General features: G+C 48.1%; 1 long non-coding RNA gene across 1 annotated transcript in view; it reads left to right on the top strand.

Moving 5' to 3' along the window:
• The first annotated feature begins 2,931 nt into the window (after window positions 1-2,931).
• Window positions 2,932-23,880, top strand: part of LOC114091811 (uncharacterized) — a 51,754-nt gene continuing 30,805 nt past the window's right edge. Inside the window, exons 1-2 of the long non-coding RNA XR_003582556.2 lie at window positions 2,932-3,023; window positions 10,228-10,350. This is a non-coding gene — a long non-coding RNA (uncharacterized lncRNA). The remainder of the gene's footprint in view (window positions 3,024-10,227; window positions 10,351-23,880) is intronic.

Below are 23,880 nucleotides of genomic sequence, written 5' to 3'. Positions count from 1 at the left end.
GGGTGGAAGGCGGAAGGTCAGTGTTAGTTTTTACCACGAGTTTTTTGACTTTTGCTTTTAAAATTGTGTTTAGAGTATTCCTCTATTTGAAGAAACATTTTAAAAGTATGTCAGTACATAGAGAAAAATCATAGAAATGTTCACTGCAGTATTGTTTATAGTGAGAAAAACTGATATCTCCTCAGGGAGATAATTAATTTGAGTGTATGTCTTATATGCAGTCCTTCTGCAAATGAAAATATAGTTTAAGAAGACAATAGAAGATAAGTGGGTCATTGCTGTAGAAGTTCAAGGACCGCTAGAACTTTCTGACTGGGACTGGTCAGGGGGAGAAGGTGAGAGTTTTTCTTGACTGGTATGATTGGACTATAAAGCTAGGACAGGGTGTCTCAGTTTTGTATCGCTGTCTCAGAATACCTGATATCAGGTAATGTATAAAGAAGAGATTATAAAACTCCACATCATGTATAACCACAAGAATGGGATCCTAATTAGAATAAGTTCTACTCCATGTATGTACAATACATCAAAATACACTCTGCTGTCATGTATATCTAAAAGAAACAAAAAAAGAAGAGGAGGAGGAGGAGGAAGAGGAGGAGGAGGAGGAGGAGGAAGAGGAGGAGGAGGAGGAGGAGGAGGAGGAGGGCGGCCCAGGATGCACATCTGTAATCCTATGGATTGGGAGGCTAAGGCAGGAGGATCCAAATTCAAAGCCAGCCTCAGCAACTTAGCAAGGCCCCAAGCAACTTAGTGAGATCCTATCTGAAAATAAAATATAAAAAGGACTGGGAAAGTTGCTCAGTGGTTAAACACTCCTGGGTTAAATATCTTGGTATCAAAAAAAAAAAAAAAAAAAGAAAGAAAGAAAGAAAAAAGAAAAAGCACCAAACAGCATGGTGCTGCTATCTGGCCATTTTACAACATGGTGGAGAAGCGGACAGGGAGTCTGGCTGCATGCAGAAGAGGCCAGGACATGGAGTAGACTCATTTTATAATGACCTGCTCTTGTGAGAATGAGTCTTGTCACAGAAGACCTGATCCACTTCTGTGAGGCAGTGTAGATCTATATGTGAAGGTGAAGCCCCCTTGACCTTGTCACCTTCCACTAGGCCCCACCTCCTAAGGGCCCTACCACCTTAGCAGCACCACACTGGGGGCCAAATTCCAGGCCATGAGCCTTTAGCAGGAGGATAGAAAGGACCCTGAGATGGGCAGGAGCCCAGAGTCAGGGAAGAGTGGGAGACAGGGTGGTGGGGAGGAGAGGGACCCATCTGTGGCAGGCACTGGGCCTTGACAGAGCAAACTATGGACTTCTAACAGCTTTGCAACCATGACCAACGTGCCGTCCAATGCTGTTCCACCCAGCTCCTCTGCTGTGTGCTTGGTGGGGAGAGTGGTGGGGAATTTCCCAAAACATCAACACAGGCTTTTCCTGTACCTTTGGAGACAGAAACAGAGTTCTGAGATGGCCATTAGCCAGGATCAGACTCGGTGCAGCTGGAATAGTTGGGATTAGGGGTGAGTCTGAGGACAGGTTTAGCAGTGAGTCTGTGGCCAGGGTTAAAGTTTAGTCTGAGGCCAGTTTCAGGGTTCAGTCTGTGATCTGGGTTAGGATTTGTCCGCACATGCTGGTTTCCGATTGGTTCCCATTTTATTTCTGTGTCAATCGTGTGGCTTAAATGCATGAATGCACAGCGTAGCTTGGCCAGCCAGTCTTCTGGCAGCTCTTCAGTCCCTGTCTTTCTAAGTCTCTCTCTCTCTCTCTCTCTCTCTTTTTTTTCTAGGCTTCCTTGCTCCCTTTTACCCCACCACACATATAGGACCCAGATGTCCCAGGACCCCCAAGTCTCACTCATTCTTATTAGCTGGGGTCTGAGCCCTCAGGCAATGGGTGCTCAGGAAGGGGCCACATAATAAAAGGAAGTGGCGGTGGGGCCGTGGTCCCCTGCCAGGGGCAGTTGGGCTGTCTGTCGCCTGCCCACCTCATACCAGCCGAGGCCAGTGTCTCTCTCTCCCTATCCAAGCTGGGATAGCAGCCTTACTCAGCACCCAGGAATCCTGGCCTACACAATGCCTGGCACTTTCGAGGCAGAGTACTGAAACTTTAATCCCAGCTTTCCTTTGGTTCCTGATCCCCCCCCCCCCAGTCGCCAATGGTCTCACCTGGGACACTCCCTTTCCCTGTCCCCAGCAGGCACCTGAGCCAAGCCTTGAAGAAGGACTCCCTGTCCAGCCCAGCTTGGCCACCCAGGTGCAGAAGCTACCCCTTGGCTCCAAAGGAGAGGACCTAGGGTGATGGTGGCCACAGGACAGCGCAATGTGTCCTTGTCACTGCCATCTTCCTGGGTGCACACCTTCCTGGCAACAGGTCCTTGGGCTGCCTTCCAGTTTGGCTCTCCTCCTCCGACCTCTTGCCCCAACATGCAGGAGTTTCAGGAGCAGCTCTGAGGATGCAGAGCCCAGCGGCTGGGAGGCAGCTGGGGAGGGAGGGGCACGCGCCCTCTGCTCTTCTTCCTCTCTCAGCTTTGTTGGCTGCCTTCTCTCCCTCCCTGTCCTGTTGGTCCATCTCTCTGGGTCTCTGCCTCACTCTGCTTGCCCCGTCCTCCTCTGGCCCTGGCCCTTCTTCACCGTATCTCTGCCTTGCTCCCTCCTGGTCTCCATCCCACATCCATGTCAGGTTGCCTCTTCCTTTTTCTGTTTGCGTCTCTGGCTTGCAGAGCTGGCTCCGTCAACCCAGATGGGAGGAGATTGGCTCCTCCATTACTTTGTGACATAGGCATACGACAGGTGCCCATTAATGATAATGATTTGAGGGAGGGACACTTCCTTCAACTGCCCCCTCATCCTCTTATCTCTGTATAAGAAATTTCACCACTGAGTCACTCCTTGGAGGTAAGGCAATGCAAAACCACAGAATGTTCTCTGAGCTCAAACCAGGCGGTTGCCAGCATCATGCTAGGTGCTGGGAATGTGTGAGTAAGAGGGGTCTCCATCCTCCAGAAGTCTTCAGTAGAGTGGAGGTGGGTGGCGAGAACGCAAACGCTGGAATGATGAATAGGAATGTCAGACACAAATAACTGTTCGGGGTAGTAACTGAAGACTGGTTGAATTTACAGTCGGATCTCCCCTCTGCTTTGAAGACCGAGGAGTCACGGGGACTGAGAAAGCTCTGTAGACCTTGATGGAGTTTGTGAGAAGAGAATCAGGTGTTGAGAGATGGGTGGTATTTGTAGAGGAAGTGAGTGCCCTTGGGGAGGATGGTGGCCATTCCAGATTGGGGACACAGTTTGAGCAATGGTGCACAGGTGGGGACATCCAGGGATCTGTGAAATTAGCCTGTTGGAGCCTTGGTGTTGGTGTTTATAAATAAGTGGGACAAGGTTGAGGGGCCCCTTGAGCTCAGATGGTGGACTTGGATTGGATCTGTGGATCTGCAGGGAGCCATGGCAGTTTCTTGAGCATAAGAATGATGGATTGCATGCAATAGACCAAGAGGCAACTAAGTCCGGGCTTCAGAGTGTGTCCTGCTTTCTTCCTGGATGTCAAAGCCCCAGAGAACTTGGGCCTGGGACATTGTCCATGTCCATGAAGGCAGCTGTGCAGTGTGGCCCCAGGGAGGACCAAACTCAAGCCCACTGACTCTGTCTGCCACGGGAAGCCTTCAGGGAGAGGATCACTTGGTGTATTGCCATTGGCTCTTGCAGTTCTGGGAGAGAGCTTAGAATCCCTCTGTCCTGGGGTCCACAGGCCCTGCCTGCATGGCTGCACCCTCTGTCATGTGACATCTCCCTGCTGTGGGTCATCTCAGCATGCTTTGACCATCTCTCCAGTCTTCTTCTTGGAGGCCAAGCAAGGGCTTCCCCAGGGAGGCCTCTGGTGCTCAGGGATGATGAGCTTTCCTCCTGCCCCCGTGTCACACTCAGTAGCCCTGAGTGCTCGGCAGGCACCCTCGGGTGGGGCAGTTGGCAGCTAATTGGTGCCTGTAAAGCACTTAGAAGCATAAAGGATGACACCAGTGAGGAATGCAGCTGCTAATCCCTGTGTCTCCTGAGTCAGAGGAGCTGGGGAGGGGACAGCCCTGAGGAACTCCTGGACCAGTCCCCTTCCTATCCCCAGGGATTGCCCCCTCGAGGGTCTGTGCCCCTCCGGAGGTTCCAGAAGCCTCCTCCACGCCAGGAAGCTCCCCTGAGCTGTGGCCCCATCTGGATGCTTCCATCTCTTAGGAGCAGGAGAGAGGACCACCTGAAGTCAGACCCAGGCTCTGATCTCCAGAGTGGCCGTGAGGTCTGCAAACGTCACTTCCTGAATCTGCACCCCATGGTTACAAGTGACTGAGGGGCCACTCCAGAGCAGCTTACACAAGAGAGGTTCATCTTCTCATATAGCGGAGAGTCCCATCTCGGGTGACCTTAGGTCTGCTGGATCTAGCAGGTCAGCAGCTCCCCAGCCTTCAAGGACTTTAGACTTTCCATCCTTCCTCTATCCAAGGCCACAGATGACAGTGTCTCCCTCAGGTTGGCAAATGATAAGTTGGCATCTGCTGAAGAAAAGGGGTGGTTCCCTCTTCTCTCAACCATGAAGAAACATTCCCCACCCAAGCCACTGGCCAAGATGGTGTGGCATGCTCAGGCCAGGGGAGGGAGACCCTGCCATCAATTTATGCCACTGGCTTGGTGCAGAGGGAACCGTGGGCACATTTGGATTGCCACGGTGATGGGCACCATGATATGTGGAGGTGGCGAGGGGGAGGAAGTTGGAATATCCTGTAATGCATGGGATGGTTTGTCCCTTCCATGACCTGTACTGTCACACTGTCATTTGTAGAGGTGAAAACCCTGCTTTTTATTATCCAAGTCCAGGCCCTAACTCCATTTTATAGAAGTGTTCTTGCCTGAGATTACTAGGTAAACTGAAGGAAAATACTCTGTGGTTTTCTTTGGAACTGGACCGAGAACCGCCCACTGCATCTCAGAGCATCAGTGGTGTACGAGCCACCCCCGGGTAGGGCTGTATCTTTTGCTGCCACCTCGGGTGTGTTCCTGCAGGACCATGTATGCACCGCAACACAGGTGCTTTATTAGAAATGACTTTTCCTGCACGGTCCTCCTTTATGCTAGTTAAGCTGTTGCGTTGTTTTTCTTTCTTTTTTTTTTTTTTCTTTTGAAATTATATGGTCCATGGATCTCATTAGAGGATAGTAAAGAGGATGGCTCAGAATCCATCACGGAAGCCCCTGCACTTGCTAATAGTATTAGTGCTGGGGGCTGGGGTGGGTATCTTCCCTGAGCACCTGGGATGATGAACCTCAGGACAAAATTGGGGGTTTCCAGCAATAGAGAAGGGTACTAGGGTTGAGTGTCCCCTAGGAATCTGCCAGTGCATTTGTGAGTGACATTTATCCCAAGGGTGCCTCAGTTTGCTTATCTTGAAAGAGTCACTAATCTCTACGCTGGTCACCTGCTCTCTGTTCTTATAAACAGAACAGTGAAAGTGCCTGGCTTCCTTGAACTGTCTTTACTGCCTGCGGGAACCCGTGTCCCCACGATCCTGTACTGTAGCCCCAGGTTCATTAATATCAAGGAGAAATGCATGAAGTTTCCAAAGCATCCCTCCCCACCCCCAGAGGCCGGCCCAGTGCCTCCTGGGTGGCCCCCCCTGCAAGGCCCTGGTGCAAAGGAGCTGGTGGCATTTCAGAGATTAAGAAAAGTGGTGATGTTCATGTAAGTCACTCTTCTCCAATGGCCTCCTTGCTGCTGCTTGGAATTCCATCCATAGAGGTTTTGTCCTGGTTTTGAGCTTAGGAGGAGGGGTCGTGGGGAGTTGGGAGGCCTCTGGCATTGCCACCGTATGCTTGAGTGGGGTGAGAGTGGGGGTTAGTTTCCTTCTTGCTCTTAAATCATATGGTGGTGGTAATGAGGCTGACCACCTGAGTCTAAAACTGTGCTTGCGTTTAAGTGCTGTATTAAACCACTCTGATCCTCAGTTTTCTCATCTGTAAAATGGGGATAACACCATCGGGTTAAAAGAAACAGTGCATATAAATCACGCCCTGGCACATACTTAAGGCTTGGCGATTCGGCCACTAACTGACTCTTCGTTGTTGGCATATGAGGTCTGCAGCTGGCCGCAGCCCGGTGGGGGACCCTGAGCTGCTGGGCCAGGAGCTTTAGTCTTAGGGATGGTGACTCATGAGCACTCTGGGGGAGCCGCCTTGGATCCTCTGCTTCCCCTCCCAGGCCTGGGGTTGCTGGGCCCATGGAATGACCTCAACTGGGAAGAATGAGGGGCGAGGAGACTACAGGGCTGGGTGCAGGCTCCCGGCAACCATGGGGACTTCACAGCCCCACCTTGTACCTGATCCCTATCAGGTGACCCACAGGCAGCTGGACTCTGAGGGTCATCCTGACGGTCATTCCTGTGACTCACTGTGGCCTCTTGATTCAGACTCAGTTCTTGGGATCTCCCAGCCTCTCCCTTCCATATTCTTAAAGGTGGATCCCAACCCTAGCCTGAGATGCACCATTAACCCTGATTTTTTAGTGCAGACCTCAAGTTGACCTCTGACTGATGTGTAAACCCTGATTGTTGACTGACCTCTGACTCTGGTTGTGGACTGACTGGCTTCTGGTTGGGTGCTGCCCTGGTTGCAGATGGACCCATCTCACAGACTTGGAAGGTGTCCAGAGGGTTTCCAGGCTGTGGTCCCTCTCTGCATCATAGTCCGTCCCTCCCTTCTGATATCTCAGGTCCAGGGTGGAGTCCTCCACCTACCTTCAGGTCCAGCGCCCTGAAGGTGGGGAGTACCTACCTGTCTCCTTTGCTAGAAGTGGTCCATGTAGAGCTGGTGGAGCTTAACCTTAGAGGAGAAGATTCTGGAGGATTCTTCTAGCTTTATCCCTTGGGTCCACTTCAAGATGATGCCCACAGAGGAGCATCCTTCCTCCCACCCCTTCTGGTTATAGCTTTCAGATCTTAGGGACCACCCTCCAGCCCTTAGTATTAGCCTAGGGACTCCTAAAAATAGTGACTGAGCTCCTCGTTAGACCAAGTTTCTTAAGGACAGACCATGTCTCTTCCTTGACGGGGTATCCCCAAGAGCAAGAGTTGTGTCTCAATCATCAAAGGGGAGTCTCCCAGAAGTGTACAATAGCAGCCCAAGTGCTGGAGTTGAGCAAACTTGAATTCAATTCTTGGCTCCACTGTTAACTCCACTGTGTGCCCTTGGGCCAGTCTCTTAACTTCTCTGAGCTCAGTTTCTTCACCTTCAAAATGGGGTTGGTGACATTACTTACCTCTTAGAGTTGTGAGGATTAAATGGGATTAGCTCTGGGAAGCATTGAGCCCAGTGTCTGGGGCTCACAAGTGCTGGACAGATGTCAGTGGTCCTTGAGAGTCTGTCCCCTTCACATCAGGGATCCACAGGGCTGGGCAGCTTAGTGAGGCTGAGCCTGGGTTTTCTCAGTGAAAAGAGCTCAAGTGACTTCCCCTTCCCATCTTTGCTCCTTGTGGCTTCTGGGACACTGGGCCTGCAAGACTTGGCCCGACCTTTCCCAAGGCTCCTCTGGACTGTAAGAAAGCCTCCCCTCCCTGGCCCTTCCTCCCCACATCCGCCCAGCCTTCCTGACCCAACCAACCCTGATGGAGAAGCTCGTGGGCTGCCATCCGCCAGGGCCTGGCTCTCTGAGACTATCACCAAAGCCAGGTCTGATCCTTTACCACGATGGCTTTGCTGTGAGCCCTGGCTGCTGGTTCTCCTGAGACAGGGAGGATCCAGGGACTGCCCGTCCCTCCCACCATGGACCTGGGCTGTGGGTGTGTGGGCTGAGTCCCCTGAACCACAGCCACCATGCTGGGGACATCTCCATAGCACTTATGACCCAAGCAGGCACTTAATCTGCCCTCAGAAGGGCTTGGTTTCTCTTCCTCTCTTTTCAATGAATTAAATCAATTAAGTCACTTTTGAATCACTGCAATTGGCCACTCGGGGCTTTCTCCTTATTGAGCCCTGACTCATGACGGCAGCAGGACAGATGCCAAAGTCAGCCAGGATTCCATGAGCCCCAGCACACTTCTGAGGCAGCCTGGGGGGTCCTGACCACAGACCACTGCTCAGCAGAAGGAGAAGAGCAAGTGCAGACCACCCAGGCCTGGCCCAGGGCCAATCTCTAGGGACAGACCTTGAGCACAAGGGTGTGGTTCCCTGTGGGGTCCGTGGCTAAAGCCAGGTGTGAATTTGGGCCGCCCAGGGAACTGGGGAACCCGCTTGTTCCACCAGCCTCGAGCCAGCTGCTGGGGAGTTGAAAAGACATTTGGCCGCATCCTGGAGACTCCCTTTGGGCCCCCACTGCTGGGAGCTCATTTATCAATTTAACCCTTCATCACCAAGACAAACTGCTTTAGCCCCCGTTGGACATATTTGGGCCTTTTTCCCCTTGAGTTTTTACGTATTATTAAATATTTTTATTAGTAGCAGGTTTAGATACGTGCATTTTATTGTAAGCTGCCTTCTGTCTTCCTTGGATGTGGGCTGATAGAAATCCTATGTTAAATCCTGGGTCAAGAGGCGCTCACAGACCAGTAAGGGGGACCCGTGGAAGCAGCCAGTAGCTTTCCTTCTTGTTTAGAGGAAATCTCAAGCTCTAGGGTGTCGGAAGTGAATCTTCCAGGCTGAAGGCCAAGGAACAAGTAGCAGTTGCAGCCTCTGGTTGGGAAGAAAGGGAAATTTTTCTCTTTTTTAGGTGCTAGCTCCTTAATGAACACAAGTGGCTATGTGCTAGCTCAGTATATCACCCAGACTCGAATTGTGGAGGAAACTAGCCTGGGTTTGGGATCATAAGCCCTGATATGGTCCCAGGTCTATGTCTCTCTAGGAGTAACCCCTGGGCAGACCCCTTTCCCCTGGGGGCCTCTGTTCATCTGGGTATTACATGGGTGTGATCCTAAGGGCCTGATCTTACTCTCATGGGGCACCTTTGAGGCTCTGCTGAGTCAAAGAATGGATTTTAATGATTTTTCTGATCAGGACTATTTTGTACACTGTGCTTACTGCTCGGATTCCAGGCCTAGAAAAGTGGCCCCTACAAGAGGGATCTATGTATAATAAAATGACTGCTCCTCAGCCCCAGAGTGACCCACTTCCCTCCTGAGGCCCCCGGCCTCCCTCATTGGCCCTCCCTTCATGACACACTTCCAGCAGCAGAGCTGGCTGCAACTCCCAGAATCAGGATCCTGCTCCTCAGCTTGCAGTACCCTCCAAGGCTCTGAGCAAGAAGAGCCCTAGGGGCCTCTCAGAAGTGTCTCCCAATCTGTACATGAGCTCAGTGGGCTCTGAGCCACCTGCCTACCAGTAGTACTGTGCAGATGGCACCATGGGTCAGTCAACATTGCTGAGTACATGTCAATCAACACAACAATCCCATGAGCCAGTTACCATTATTAGCTTAATTTTGTAAATAAGGAGACTGAGGCCAAAAGAGGTTATGTCACACAGTTGGGCAATGGCAGATTATCAACATTTTCTTAATCACTATGATCTACAGACTTCATTCATTCATTCATTCTTCATTCCACAAGTGTTTATTGAGTGTGTACTATGTGCCAGGTGTTAAAGATCCACATGGAGTCAACACAACAGACAAAAAGCCCTGCCTACCAGAGCTAATATTCTAGAGGGAGGAGAAAGACAATAAATAAATCAGTATGGAGTGTGTTAGGAAGTAACAAGTGGTACAGGGTAAAAATAAAGGAGAATGAAGTCGATGGGGGGATTCTGGAGGTAGGTGTTAACAATTTCAGCCTAGATGGGAGGAGTGGGAGGGGCTGCCCAGGAGGAAGACATGCATAGGCTCTGGGAAAGGAGCGAGCCCTGCATGTCTAACAACAGAAAGATGTCGTGAGGAGGAGGAGGGGAGGAGGACATAATTACTGAGAGGTAAAGGAGGACAGAGCACATGGGGCTCTGCAGCCCTTGGGAGGCCTTTGGGGTAGTTCCCCCAAATGAGTTGGTTCTGCGGCAGGGATAGGAGGTTGCTGCGTTGTGCGGATGTGGTTCTGAGCACCGCACCGAGGACTTGCTCTGACTTTGTGTTCATGGGGGATGCTCCTAGGAGGGAGGCGTGCGGTTGAGAGACCTGTGAGGGGTTCCGAGATGGTCCAGGGGCTGGGAGGGGGAGAGGTATCATGAGAGACGTGGGATGTCAGTCTATTCTTGATTCTATTTTGAAGGTAGCACCAGAGGATTTGCTGCTGGACTGGATGTAGGGTGCGGAAGAAAGAGAGGAATCAAAGTTTGGGGTCTGGACAAGAGGAGACTGGAGCTTCCTTCTGCTGCGAGCAGTTATGGAGAAGGTGCTTTTTAGGGGGAGTGGGGACCGGGGATTGAACTCAGGGACACTCAACCACTGAGCCACATCCCCAGACCTATTTTGTATTTTATTTAGAAACAGTTTTTCACTGAGTTGCTTTGCACCTCGCTGTTGCTGAGGCTGGCTTTGAACTTGGGATCCTCCTGCCTCAGCCTCCCAAACTGCTGGGATTACAGGTGTTCGCCACTGCACCTGGTTGAGAAGGCACTTTATGGGTTTTTGTTCAGTGCTGGGTACCTTGAGCTTGCCTGTTGGGCTGGCCGCTGGAGGGTGGGTCTGAAGTGTAGGGAGAGGCCCAGGTGGGAGACTGGACTCTGAGGTCCCACTGACTGGCAGAGCAGGTGGCCCTAGGGAGCTGTGGGAATTAGGACTACACAGTTGGTAGATGGCAGGGACTCCAACCCTGTGCTGTTTCCCAGATGCTCTGTGTTTATAGCAGCTCAATTCACAATAGCTAAGCTATGGAACCAACCTAGGCGTCCTTCAACAGATGAATGGAAACAGAAAATGTGATATATATATATATATATATATACACACACACACACACACACACATACATACACACACACACACAATGGAATCTTACTCAACTATAAAGAAGAATGAAATTATGTCATTTGCTGGTAAATGGATGGAACTGGAGACTATCATGCTAAGTGAAATAAGCCAATCCCCAAAACCAAAGGCAGAATGTTCTCTCTGATATGCAGATGCTACATGCAATAAGGGTGGGGAAGGGAAGAATAGAAGTTCATTGCATTAGATAAAGGGGACTGAAGGGAAGGGAGGGGGGATGGAGATAGGAAGACAGTAGAATGAATTGGGTCCACTGCCTCCTCCTATATAGAGTCAGGACAGGACGAGGCTGGCCGAGTGCCTCACCCCCTTCAACAGAGAAGGTAGCTGAGACCCATGTGATTGCCTGACCCTCACCCTGAGCAAGCCACAGAGCGAGAACCCAGGCCTCCTGACTCTTCAGAGATTTTGCATGACAAGATAGCACCGGGAAGGCGCCCTGACAGGTCTGGAATGTGGGAGTGAGGGTGAGGGTGATGACTTGTGCGCCCCATTGGCTGGCCAGGGGCGCCTTTCGGCAGAATTGCTCTCTCACCCAGTGAGGGCTGGGGACGGCTCGTGCTCTTCCTGCTGGGAGGGCCCCGGGCCCCTGGGTGGGGGCCTCACTCAGGCTGCCTCCCTGATTCACTCCAGCCCTCCTGGAGGCCTGAGTCACTTTCTTTCCAGGCTAGAGCTGCTTGTTTGGCAAATCCTTGGATTCTGGTGGGGAGGAATAGGAACTCCTGCCCAGGGCCGGTCCTGTGCATGTGAGGCAGACAGCCACCCACACCTGCCCCAAATCCCTGCCCTGGCCTGGAATTCACTCACTTGTCTCTCCGTCCATCCCACCCACCATTCCCGATGACAGTCTCCATTCAGGTGTTCTGGATGTTGGAGTTCACACACTGAGGCTCAGAGAGGGGCGAAAGCCTGGTTCAAGAGGGCCCATCTGGGAAATAGGGGAGCCAGGTGCGGCCTCAGTCTTGCCTGAAGCCAGGAGCTCTTCCATTTATGGTCACTACTGTCCCTAGGCCTGGCAGCCACCTTTCAACTCTTGGCTCTGATTCTCTGACCTTGTAGAAATTTGTTGATTCCCTTTGTCCTGAGGTTGGTGGAGGAAGGAGACCTGGGATGCGGAAGAGCAGCAGGGTAGAGGTCTTGGGTAGGCTGTGGACTCAGCCACAGCTCCCTGGAAGCAATCAGGATATCAGAGAAGGCAGTTAGGTAAAGGATGTCCCAGGTAGGGAGGCAGCCAGAGGAATGGAACGAACTTGCATTCAGGGGCCAGGAACATAGGGTGGGGAGGAGGTTGGATTGCAGAAGTTTCTGAATACCTTTGGAAGGTTCTGGATAGTCCTGGTGAGGGGCCCAGGGGTGCTACCTCTTCCCCCAAGAAGCCTTGCAGCACTAACTCCTCTGGTTTCTCAGCCCTGGCTGGCCCTCCTTCCCCAGCACAGCCTGTACTTCAGAAGGAAAGCCCCAGACTTCCTGGATCATGCCCTGTCTCCCCTGGGAGTGGGTATTGGGTTGCTCACAAGATATCCAGAGTACTGCTAGAGACCTCGGGATGTCAGGAAGTCCAGAGAGTTGCCCGAGAAGAGAATCGCAGCTCAGAAGGACAGACAACATCACAGGACAGGAGGACCACCTGTCCCTAAAGGTGAAGGTAGACGTCTGATCTCCATGGGGCCATGGGGTCTGAAATTGTAACAGAGGTTTTTCACCCTCTTGGACTTGGGCACATCCCTTATTCAAGGCAAATATTCCTGGGAGGAGCATGGCTGCACCCATCCCTATGAATGCCAGGATCAAATGCTTTCTTTCCTGGGTGAGGGAAGCAGAGAAGAGGAGGGTGAGCTGAGGACCTCAGGGCAAGGTGGGGGAACAAAGGCTCCTTGTGTCACTTCATGCCTGATCTGCAGGAGGAGTCACAATAATCCATCCCCACCTTTGACCAGTGCCCTGACAGCTGGGTCAAACTTGCCCTTTCAGTAAGATTCCTGCTGAGTCTTGGGCTTCTTTATTTACGGGGTAATAGGGGCTGATTTAGGGGGATCATGAAAGTGGGTCTTTGAACCCAGTTTCCCTTGGCAGGAAGAGTGTAATTTAGGGAAAGCCAGACCCCCTGCCAGCTAGCCAGTCTTTAGAGGGTACAAAAGATTTGAGTTACAAACATGTGCTGCTTAACTCAGGTTTCTAACTGTGACCCCGTCTATAATCAACAAAGGCAAATAGGCTCCACTCCCTCTGAAATTGGGCCCTCAAGTAAAATTTGAAAAACCTGGTGCCTATCTTGATTGTGTATCTGTGCAATGAGCATGAACACGTTGAATGACACAATTACGTGCCACACCTCTCACTTGAGACCCAGCGTCAAAGCCACAAACACCTGAAATCCTGCTACCAAACAATGCCGAACAATCAGCAGTGTTTATTGAGACGGAGTGATTTGCCTTATTCTATAAAGCTTAAAGTCTTTGACACGACTCTCCCAAACAAGTCTTGTTGGGAAAAGCAAAGAGCAAGAACTTGAGGCACACGGGCAGTGTGTGACCGCGAACCAGAATAAGATCGTTTACAAAATATAAGGTTATATACACATAACTTAGAGGATGTGGCTAATAGTATCTAGTTCCAAAAAAAGGGGGGGGGGGGAATTGTCAAACAATAATTTATCAATAGATCGCCTTTATTTAAACAATTTTAAGTAAACTATAATTCCAGTAAATTTGCTGCAAATAGTTGATTCCATATTCTGAACGTAAAAATATGAAATTTGTATTAGATGAAAATCTATTTCTCTCCACTTCTACTCAATATGAGTTGAACAAAACCAGTGTCCATTGTTTATTGGGACCACCAAGTGATTTGCTTCCACAGGTTGACCAGCTGTACCATTCTTCCCTATGGCTGGTGGGAGCTACCAGGGAAAGAGGAAAATCAGGGGGTGGGGATAAGGCCATTCCAAGTGTGTGATGTAATAATATATGTGCTTCTGAGTCCGCACTAAATAATGAGACCTAGCAGCAGGTTTAATAATTGTTTTAATTCCAGTGAAGGAATAAGCTTTTTTGTTATTTCAAGATGCTTTCCCAATGACATGTAAATATTCAATTTTGATTGGTGACAAAGTCACAAGTATTTTCTATACGTTTGTGGGGTTTTGCCTCCATGCATAACTGAAAGGTCATAGTTAGGGGTTGGTGCAAATAATGGTACATTTTCTTCCCTATTAAATTCCCCAACCCTCTACATTCTGGCCATGAACATCCAAGTGGTTGAGGGGAAGCAGATAAGGGGTCTCGGGCACTCTACCGAATCCCAGCTGTTGGGGCAGATGTCTGAAGTGGAAAGATCTGAGGCTGAGCTCCCGATGGGGCGTGTGTCCCTGATAGCCCTCCTCAGTGCTTTGCTTAGAAAAGGAAAGAGCAGGAACTTGAGGCACACAGGCAGTGTGTGGCCAAGAACCAGAATAAGGTAATTTACAATATTGTATCAATAAGCCCAGTGAGGCTATGTCCTCCTGTGTCCTGCCTTCCCTGCTCTCCCCTGTTAGCTGCTGCTTATCACTCCTGCTCTGTCCATTACCCGTTTCCAATCCTTCTGAGTCAGGGCCTCTTCCTGCTTCTCTCTGTTGATGTCTCATTGGTTCCCCGTAGGATGACCAGAGGGACATTAAGATGTAAAAATTCATCATGCCATCCCCTTCTGAAGATCCATCCTTACAGATTCCTCAGAAAACCTGGAATGGAACAACCATTTGACCCACTCATCCCACTTCTCAGTATATATACCCAAAGGACTTAAAATCAGCCTACTACAGTGACACAGCCACATCTATGTTTACAGCAGCTCAATTCACAATAGCTAAGCTATGGAACCAACCTAGGTGCCCTTCAACAGATGAATGGATAAAGAAAATGTAGTACATATACGTACACACAATGGAATCTTACTCAGCCTTAAAGAAGAATGAAATTATGGGCATTTGCTGGTAAATGGATGGAGCTGGAGACTATCATGCTAATCGAAATAAGCCAATCCTCAAAACCAAAGGCAGAATGTTCTCTCTGATATGCGGATGCTAACATGCAATAAGGGTGGGGAAGGGAAAAGTAGAAGTTCATTGGATTAGGTAAAGGGGACTGAAGGGAAGGGAGGGGGGATGGAGATAGGAAGGACAGTAGGATGAATCGGACATAACTTTCCTGTTCATATATGAGTACACAACTAGTATAACTCCACATCACGTAAAACCACAGAAATGGGAAGTTATACTCCATGTATGTATAATATGTCAAAATACATTCTACAGTCATGTGTAACTAAAAAAGAACAAATTTTAAAAAGTCCTTTCTGGTTCTCTACCTTCACAGTAAGAACAAGAGACAGACCATGACCCTCAAGGACAAACCCTGGCTGCCCCATGCCCGCTCCTCTGCCACCAGGTTCCACCACATGCTCTGGCTGTGCCCTGTTCCTGTGTGCTCCTGGCCTTGGCCCGTAGTTCCCTCGGACAGGGTGCTCCCTGCTCAGATCCCTTCCTTACGCGTGCTCAGTTCTCACTCACACCTTGCTGTTTGCTCTCCGAGGTCCTCCCTTCCACACCTGCTGCTCTGTGCAGTTTGTCTCTTTCACTGGGGATGGCTGCAAGCCCTTCCATGCCACAAAGGCATGGTGATGGTGGAAGTCCCTGTGAATATCCTGCCACTTAGAGAGCCAGTGTGTGCAGGGAGGATTCTGGCTGAAGGCTCCTGCTGATTTCAGGAGTCCTGGAAGATCCAGGGGTGATGTTGGGAACCCAGCCCACAGGCTTGTGGGGTATGGGAAGGCAGGCTGTCTTCCCTGTATGGAACAGAAGGGGCGTGTGCTGTGTGTGTTCTACTATGAACTATGAACCTTTGGTTTAAATCCCCTCATGCAGTTACAATTTTCTTTTCTTTAATTTATATCATCTTCCTAACAGATTACAAGTTCCAAGGAGGCAAAGGCAGTATGAGCCCAACATCTCAGCCGTTGCTATGATAGGACCTGAGAGTTCTCTCTTCCTGCTCACAGGAAAGGCCTGGGCTCCTTTGTCCCCTGTCCTCCTCTCCCCGACCCAGGCCTCTTCTGCCTCTTGAGCCTGCACACCCTTGGCCGGGTTTCAGTGGCTGTTTTCCTGCTCACTAGTTAAATCATCCCTTACTTGTTTTGCAGGAGGTTGACATGTGACTCAGACCTGGTGTGGCCGGCCCAGGCTTTTGGGGACTCCCAGAGATTGAGTAGGTGCTCAATAAACATGTGCCGAGTTGAGCATCGGCCAAGCTTGGAGCGGAGGGATGGACAGGATGACCTGGTTGGAGGAGGGTGGGGCCCTCAGGCCCTCCCAGGGGAAGAGACAGGCCAGGTGCCTGGGGTCAGGGTTCGATTCCCGGTCAGGCGGCTCTGGGAAGGCTTTGGGATGACTGGGGAGTTCCACACCCACTCCCCTGTGATCTGGGCTGGGTGCTCCAGATAGGATCCTGGCACACCCCCCGGTGGCCTGCCCCCACCTGCTCCTGGGGCGGGGGCAGCAGGTGGGGCCCACTTATCACCCATCAGGCCAGCAGGCAGAGCCAGCTGGGCTCCGTGGAGATGACAATCGCACCGGCACTCCTCAGTGGAAAATCACGGCGCCACACGGCCCCTGTCTGTGCATGGGAACCGAAAGGCCTGGGAGACGTGGGCCAGAAGCCCGTGCCATGTTTGGGCCAGGGGAAGAAGCTCAAGCTCCCCTCCAGTGGGCCAGGCAGGGGGGGCCTCCCCTCCGCAGCCCTTTAAAGGGGGTAGTCTTAGGCAGGGTCAGGGTGAACTGAGGGCCAGTCCTTGGCTGCTTGGATCTTAGACTCCCAAGGCCTTAGGAAGTAGGTGCAGCCCCCACCCCGCTGCCAGCCCCTTGGGATTTCCTTTTATGTATTTATTTTTTGGTACTGGGGATTGAACTCAGGGGTGCTTAACCACTGGGCTACGTCCCCAGCCCTCTTTTACATTTATTTAGAGACAGGGTCTCACTGAGTTGCTTAGGGCCTTGATGAGTTGCTGAGGCTGGCTTTGAACTCAAGATCCTCCTGTCTCAGCCTCCCCAACCACTGGGATCACAGGCGTGTGCCTCAGTGCCCAGCCTCTTGGGATTTTTAATCACGCATTTTCATGAAAACTTAAATTTATTTTTAAACTAATATATAAAAACATAAAAATTGTACATATTTATGAAGCACCATGTGATGTTTTAATACATGTACACATTGTAATGTTAAAAGCAAAGTAAGTCTATTGTTCTCTTCAAACATTTCTTTATGGTGAAAAGATTCAAAATCCTTTTTTCTACTTTTTAAAAAATATCTTTATTTTATTTTTAATGTGGTGCTGAGGATTGGACCCAGTGCCTCACACATGTTAGGTGAGTGCTCTACCTCTGAGCCACAACCCCAGCCCTCTTCTACTTTCTGAAATACACAGTGCAGAATTGTGGTCTACAGTTACCCTAGTGTGTAATCAGAACTTGCTTCTAACTATAATGTAGTACCATCAATCAGCCTTTCCTCAGCCCTCCTGCCTCTCCCCTTACTGTTCCCGGTCTCTGTTAACCCAAGCTTCTACTTTCAAACCCCTTTGAGACCAACTCTTTTTGATTCCACCTATGAGTGAGACCACGTGGTGCTCATCTTTCTGTGCTTGGCTTACTTGACTTAATATAATGATCTCCAGTTCCATCCATGTCATTGTGAATGATAGGATTTCATTCTTTTTTTTTTTTTTAATGGCTGAATAGTATTCCATCGTGTATATGTATCACCTTTTCTCTATCCACTTATCAGTTGATGGACAGTTAGGCTGTTTTCATTGCTTGGCTGTTGTGAACAGTGTGGCAAAAAAACACAGGAGGGGTTCTAAGCACTTCTAATCAGAATCAGCAGGCCTGAATATGCTTTAGTCGTGGTTTCCTGGGCCCCCAATGTGGGTGTGAGTGTGTTTTTGGCAAGGGCTAGTGAGGGGGGCAAGTGCACCTTTTATGGGGGTGTGGCCACTGACCCCTTTATGGACAGGGTGTGCAGTCTGTGAATTTTCCATGTCACTTGACAGTTGCTTTGGATGAACACAAAGGCTTGTGCATAAAACATATGTGCACAAACTCAGCCTACCCTGCACGCGTGTTCACACTGGTGCCTGCAAATCGAGACGCCGGGTACCAGAGCACGCTGGCCAGCTCACACACAAAGACAGATGCACATGCCTCAGGCACATACAGGTCTCCCTGTCGGGGTCAGCTCCCTAACACTCTCCCAGAAGGTGGAGATTGGTGCATATTTCTTGGTGTTCTCTTCCCCCCCCCCCCCTATATTTTTACTGGTGCATTGTAATTGTGCATAGTGGTGTGATTCTTTGTTACAGGTTTGTAAATTCACAAATATATAACAATGTAATTTGGCCAGTATCATTCCCCAGTACTTCCCCTTTCCTCTCTTCCCCCCTCCTCTGGATGCTTTGATCTTCATGAGGTCTGCCCCTACCTTTTTTTTTTTTTCCTTTTCAAGAGAAAACATATCACCCTTGACTTTCACACTTTGGCTTATATTGTTTAACATAATGTTCTCAAGTTTCATCCATTTCCCTGCAAATGGCATAATTTCATTCTTCTTTATGGCTGAACAAAACTCCATGTGTATATATACCACATTTCCTTTATCCATTCATCGGTTGACGGGCATCTAGCCTGGTTCCATAATTTGGCTATTGTGAATTATGCTGTTATAAACAGGGCATGTGTGTTGCTGGAGTATGCTGACTATTTCTTTAGGATAAATATCAAGGAGTGGTATAGCTGGGTCATATAGTGGTTCCATTCCTAGTCTTTTGAGGAGCATTCATCCTGATTTCTGTAGTGTTGTGCTAATTTACAGCACCCCCCAACAGTGTAAAAGTGTTTCTTTTGCTCCATGTCCTCTCCAGAATTTAGTATTATTTTATTCTTTTTTAAAAGTTTTTTTTAAAAAAAATATTTTTAATTGTAGATGAATACAACGCCTTTATTTTATTTATTATTTTTTTATGTGGTGCTGAAGATCAAACCGAGTGCCTTACATGGGCCAGGCGAGTGCCCTACCACTGAGCCCCAGCCCCAGCCCCTCATAATCTGTCTTCTTGATGACTGTCATTCTGGCTGGAGTAAGATGAAAGAAATCTCAGTGTAGTTTTGATTTGCATTTCCCAAATTGCTAATGATGTGAAACATTTTCTCCTATGTTTTTGGCCATTTGTATTTCTCCTTTTGAGAAATATGTATTTTTTAGTTCACTTGCTGATTAATTGGGTCATTCTTTTGATGTTTTGAGTTCTTTATCTATTCTTTTCTCCCATTCTGTAGGTTCTCTCTTCACATTCTTAATGATTTCCTTTGCTGTTCAGAAGGTTTTTAAATTCGATGCCATCCCATTTATGAACTCTTGGCTTTAGTTCCTGAGTTTTAGGGGTCCTATCGAGAAACTCATTGGGTGCCTATATGTTGGAGTGTTGACCCTATATTTTCTTCAAGGACTTGCTTAGTTTCTGATTCAATTTCTATGTCTTTGATCCATTTTGAGTCGACTTTTGTGCAAGGTGAGAGAGAAGGGTCTAGTCTCATTCTTCTATGTGTAGATAACCAGTTTTCTCAGCACTATTTGTTTAAAACTCTATGTTTAAAACTCTAATGTATGTTTCTGGCAGTCTTGTCAAGGATCACATGACCCTATCTGTGTGGGTTTTCTCTGTGACTTCTGTTTTTGTACCATTGGTCTATGTGTCTGTATTTATGCCCCCCACCATGCAGTTGTTACCACAGCTCAGTAGTATAATTCGAAGTCAAATATTGTAATGCCTTCAGCATTGTTTATTTGGCTTAGAATTGCTTTGGTATTCTGGGTCTTTTATTCTTCCAAATGAATTTTAGAATGGTCTTGTCTAGCTTTGTGAAGAATGTCATTAGTATTTTGATTGGGATTGCATTGAATCTATATATTGGTTTTGGTGGTAAGGCCATTTTAACAATGTCAACTCTGCCTGTCCATGAACATGGGAAGTTTTTACCTCTTCTTGTGTCTTTTTCAATTTTTCTTCACTGTTCTGTAGTTTTCATGGTACATGACTTTCGCCTTTTTGGTTGGATTTATTCCTGTGTATTTTTTTTAAGTTATTGTGAATGGGATGGTTTTCCAGATTTCTTCCTCTGCAAGCTATTGATTTTTTTTTACATTGATTCTGTAACCTGATATTTTGCTGAATTTGTTTATCAGCTCTAGAAATTTTCTAGATATTTTGGGGTCATCTACATATGAGATTATGCCATCAGAAAACAGATAATTTTAACTTGTTTTCCTATTTCCTTTCATATCCTTCTCTTGCCTGAATGCTCTGGCTAGGACTTCAAAAACTATATTGAATAGGAGTGGTGAGAGTGGACATCCTTATCTGTTCTGAATTTGAAAGGAAGTGCTTTCAGTTTTTGCCCAATTTCTATGATTCTGGTTCCTATTCAATGCATTAAAAACCATACTTGTAATAGAACTGTTTTGTATAAGTTTATTTCTCATGTCATGAACACTCTTTGTAAACATTATTTTAAATCATTACATAATCTATTGTCATATGGGTGGACCAAAATTTATTAAACCAATCCCCTATTATTGGACATGTAAATTGTATTTGTTTTTCACAACACTGTGCGGAAATCTTTATCCACTTATCAGATGATTTCTCTGGGCTGAATTCCCAGAAACTGCACTGCTGGGTCAAAGGGTTACACATTTAAAAAGGCCCTTTGATTCATATTAAATTAACTGATTGATCACTTTATATTATTGTTTTGAAATAATCACTTTATACTTCTATCAGCAGCTCCTTTTCTTGTTCCCTTGCTAATCCTGGAAATTCTTATTTTAAAATCATTTATTAATGTCACCTACAAGATTGTTTTCGTCATTCTTTTTATTTGCATTTGTGAATTATTCATGATTGTTAGTTCTTCATTTTTATTTCCATTTGGTCCACTTAATTTCTTATACCACTTACCTATTTGGGTCCTAGGATGGTTTTCACATTGATTTATAAGAACTTTTTTTATATTAAAGACCTTAAGTCTCCTTTTACTGGTGGTATTTGTTTTAAATATTGTTTCTGTGTTTCCCATTGGATTTTATATTCTGCTTTTTCTTTTTCTTTTCTTTTTAACATAGAGGAGACTTACATTTTAAGCAAACTGAAAATATTTTCATTCACAACTGCTCCATTTACTTTTAGTTTAAGAAAGCTCTTCCCTATTCTAGTTGTTGAATATCACCTCTGCTTTCTTGTGTGTGTGCACGTGCTCATGCGTCTTCGTTTTACTTTGCAATCATCTTGGAAATAAGGAAGAAAAGACATTATCTCTGCCCTCAAGGAGCTTGCAGGGAACAGAGCGAGGAAACTCAGAGTTATCACTGCACAGAGATAAGATACACAGATAGAGTTTTAGTGAAAGGAGATGAAAGATGCACGGAGGTGATGAGTCTCTGGAGAGTGCTCTAGGTGGCACTGGACTGGGAGAAGTTTTATTTATTTATCAAACACATTGTATACATAGGCTTATTATGTGGCGGGTATTGTTTTAAATACTAACTCATTCGATCCTCACAATAACTTACTGAGTTATTATTATCCTACTGTTATCCCCATTTCACAGATCAAGAAACTGAGTTAGAGTTATTCATACAAATAATACAAATAACTTACTCAGCATGAATGAAAAGACTGGACCAGGATTTGAACCCAGGAAGTTTGGTTGTTGTAGGGGAAGCAGGGTTGTTTATAGTTATGGGAATGGAAGACTTAAAGGAAGAGTGTAGGCCAACAGTTGGCAAATTTTTCCTGAAAAGGGTCAAATAGTAAATATTCTAGTTTTTGAAGGTCGAGGAAAAATACTGAGGCTATTATAGGCAATCAGACACTTCCACAAATCTTTTATAAAATATATTTTTAGTTGTAGATGGACACAATATCTATTTTTTCTTTTTTTAGTTGTAGTTGGACATAATACATTTATTGTTTTAATTTTTACGTGGTGCTGAGGATCAAACCCAGGGCCTCGCATGGGCTAGGCAAGTATTCTACTGCCGAGCCACAACCCCAGCCCCTGGACACAATATCTTTATTTATTTATTTCTCTGTGGTGCTGAGGATCGACCCCAGGGCCTCACACATGCCAGGCAGGTGCTCTACCATTGAGCTACAGCCCCAGCCCCACTTTGACAAATCTTGTGTGATTAAATTTAAAATAATAAAGGTGTTCTAAGATAAAGAATCAGGCTTCCTTGGGGAAGCATGACATTTTGCTTAATTGAGGTTTAGAATTAGTGGTGACTGTCGTCACACTGAAATGTTCATCTAGGTAGACCAGTTAGCTAGTGGGGTCTTGGGGAAAACAGCCTGCGGGCTGGATTTGGACTTTGGGCCTCATGTAGCTGGATCACCTGGATTAGGAGCATCATTGCAGGAGGGTCATTGAGCCCTTGGGCAGCAGGTGGAGAAGAGGCAGGAAGCTACTGGCCAGGTCCAGGGGGAGCTGAGGAGGATGCACTTGAGGGCCAGGTGGGGAGGTCCAACAGATATGCTGGACTTTTCTGACAGGTGATCAGGTGAATGTCAAGGGAGAAGCCCACAGACGGCATGGGTATGTCCTTGCACACAAAGTGTGGCCCCTGCCCATGAGTCTGCAGCCCCGAGGCGCTTGCCTTTCTCTCCGACAGCTCGAGGGTAATCCATTTGGAGGCCTTAGAGAGGGTGGGAGACACCAAAGAGAAAAACATTGTCCCTGCAGCATTTGGGGGGCCTTCTTCTATGGGGCACCAGGAAACCCCATTGGTGGACCTCCTCCGTGTTTGCTGTTGCAATGCCAGTGATCCCTCTGTGGGTCATCCTCTCTTGGGCATAGGCATTGTCCCCTTCAGATTCCTTTCATGGAGTGGCAGGACAGCCAGACCTTCCCTTTTGGGGTGAATGAAAGGATAGGCCGAAATAGGGCCTGGGTGGGGGAACACAGGGGAGCAGGTAGAATCGGAGAAAATGTAACCATGTGGTCACAGTTTCCACCGAGACTGACCACACTCCCAGCTAGGCTGCTGGGCAATGCAAACGGCCCTCTTCCTCTGTGCCATCTGGTGGCAGAAGGTGACTCCTTGCTGTGGCCTGGCTCTGTAATAGAGTCTGCAGCAATGGACCTGGGGAGGGACAGGTCTTGTCCCATAGTGTCATTGCTGTCCATGGGCTTAAGTCCAGGCAGGCGGCTTATGAAACACTCTGAGGGATCACCAGAGATGCACTGGGACAAATGGGCCTGAAGGACAAACACACGGCACCTCTGCTATGGCTGTGACTGTCCCTCCTGCGCACAGGACTAGAGGGGCTGAGCAGAGCAAGATTAGAAGGCTGTGTGAATCAGGTTGGGTAGGAGGCAGGTTCACCCATGGTGGCCAGCACTGGTCCGAGGGACTATTACTCCCAAGCACAGGGTGGTCCTTTCACCCTGACTCCAGAGTGGCCCTTTCTAGCTTTGGAGTAAACTTGGCCCAGAGTTACCTTGGCCCTGACCTTATATGGAGCTTTAAACCCTCCTCAGGTGGACCTTAAACGCTACTTATTATCCTACAAAACACGTATCCTTCATTCAAAGGGAGATTGGGCAGATTTGAGTGCCAAGGGACCCAGTTTACAGCCTGAGACTGAACGCCAGTGGAGTGACAGTTTCCTCTCACCTGGCTCCAGCTGAGCCCAAAGCACTTTGAGAAACTCTCTTAACCAAAGTGCGGTGTGAGTGCTCAGGGCGAAGCACTCACCTGCCCAGCGCCTGCCCTTCCCATCTCCTGAAGGAGGTGCCCGGGTTCAATGGGGAGGAGTGGAGTGATTTGGAAACTGTGTGGCATTA

The sequence above is a fragment of the Marmota flaviventris genome, chromosome 14, assembly GCF_047511675.1.
Source record: "Marmota flaviventris isolate mMarFla1 chromosome 14, mMarFla1.hap1, whole genome shotgun sequence".
Lineage (NCBI taxonomy): Eukaryota > Metazoa > Chordata > Mammalia > Rodentia > Sciuridae > Marmota > Marmota flaviventris.
Note: the sequence above shows the minus strand (reverse complement) of the source record. Positions and strands in the feature narration are given on the sequence as shown.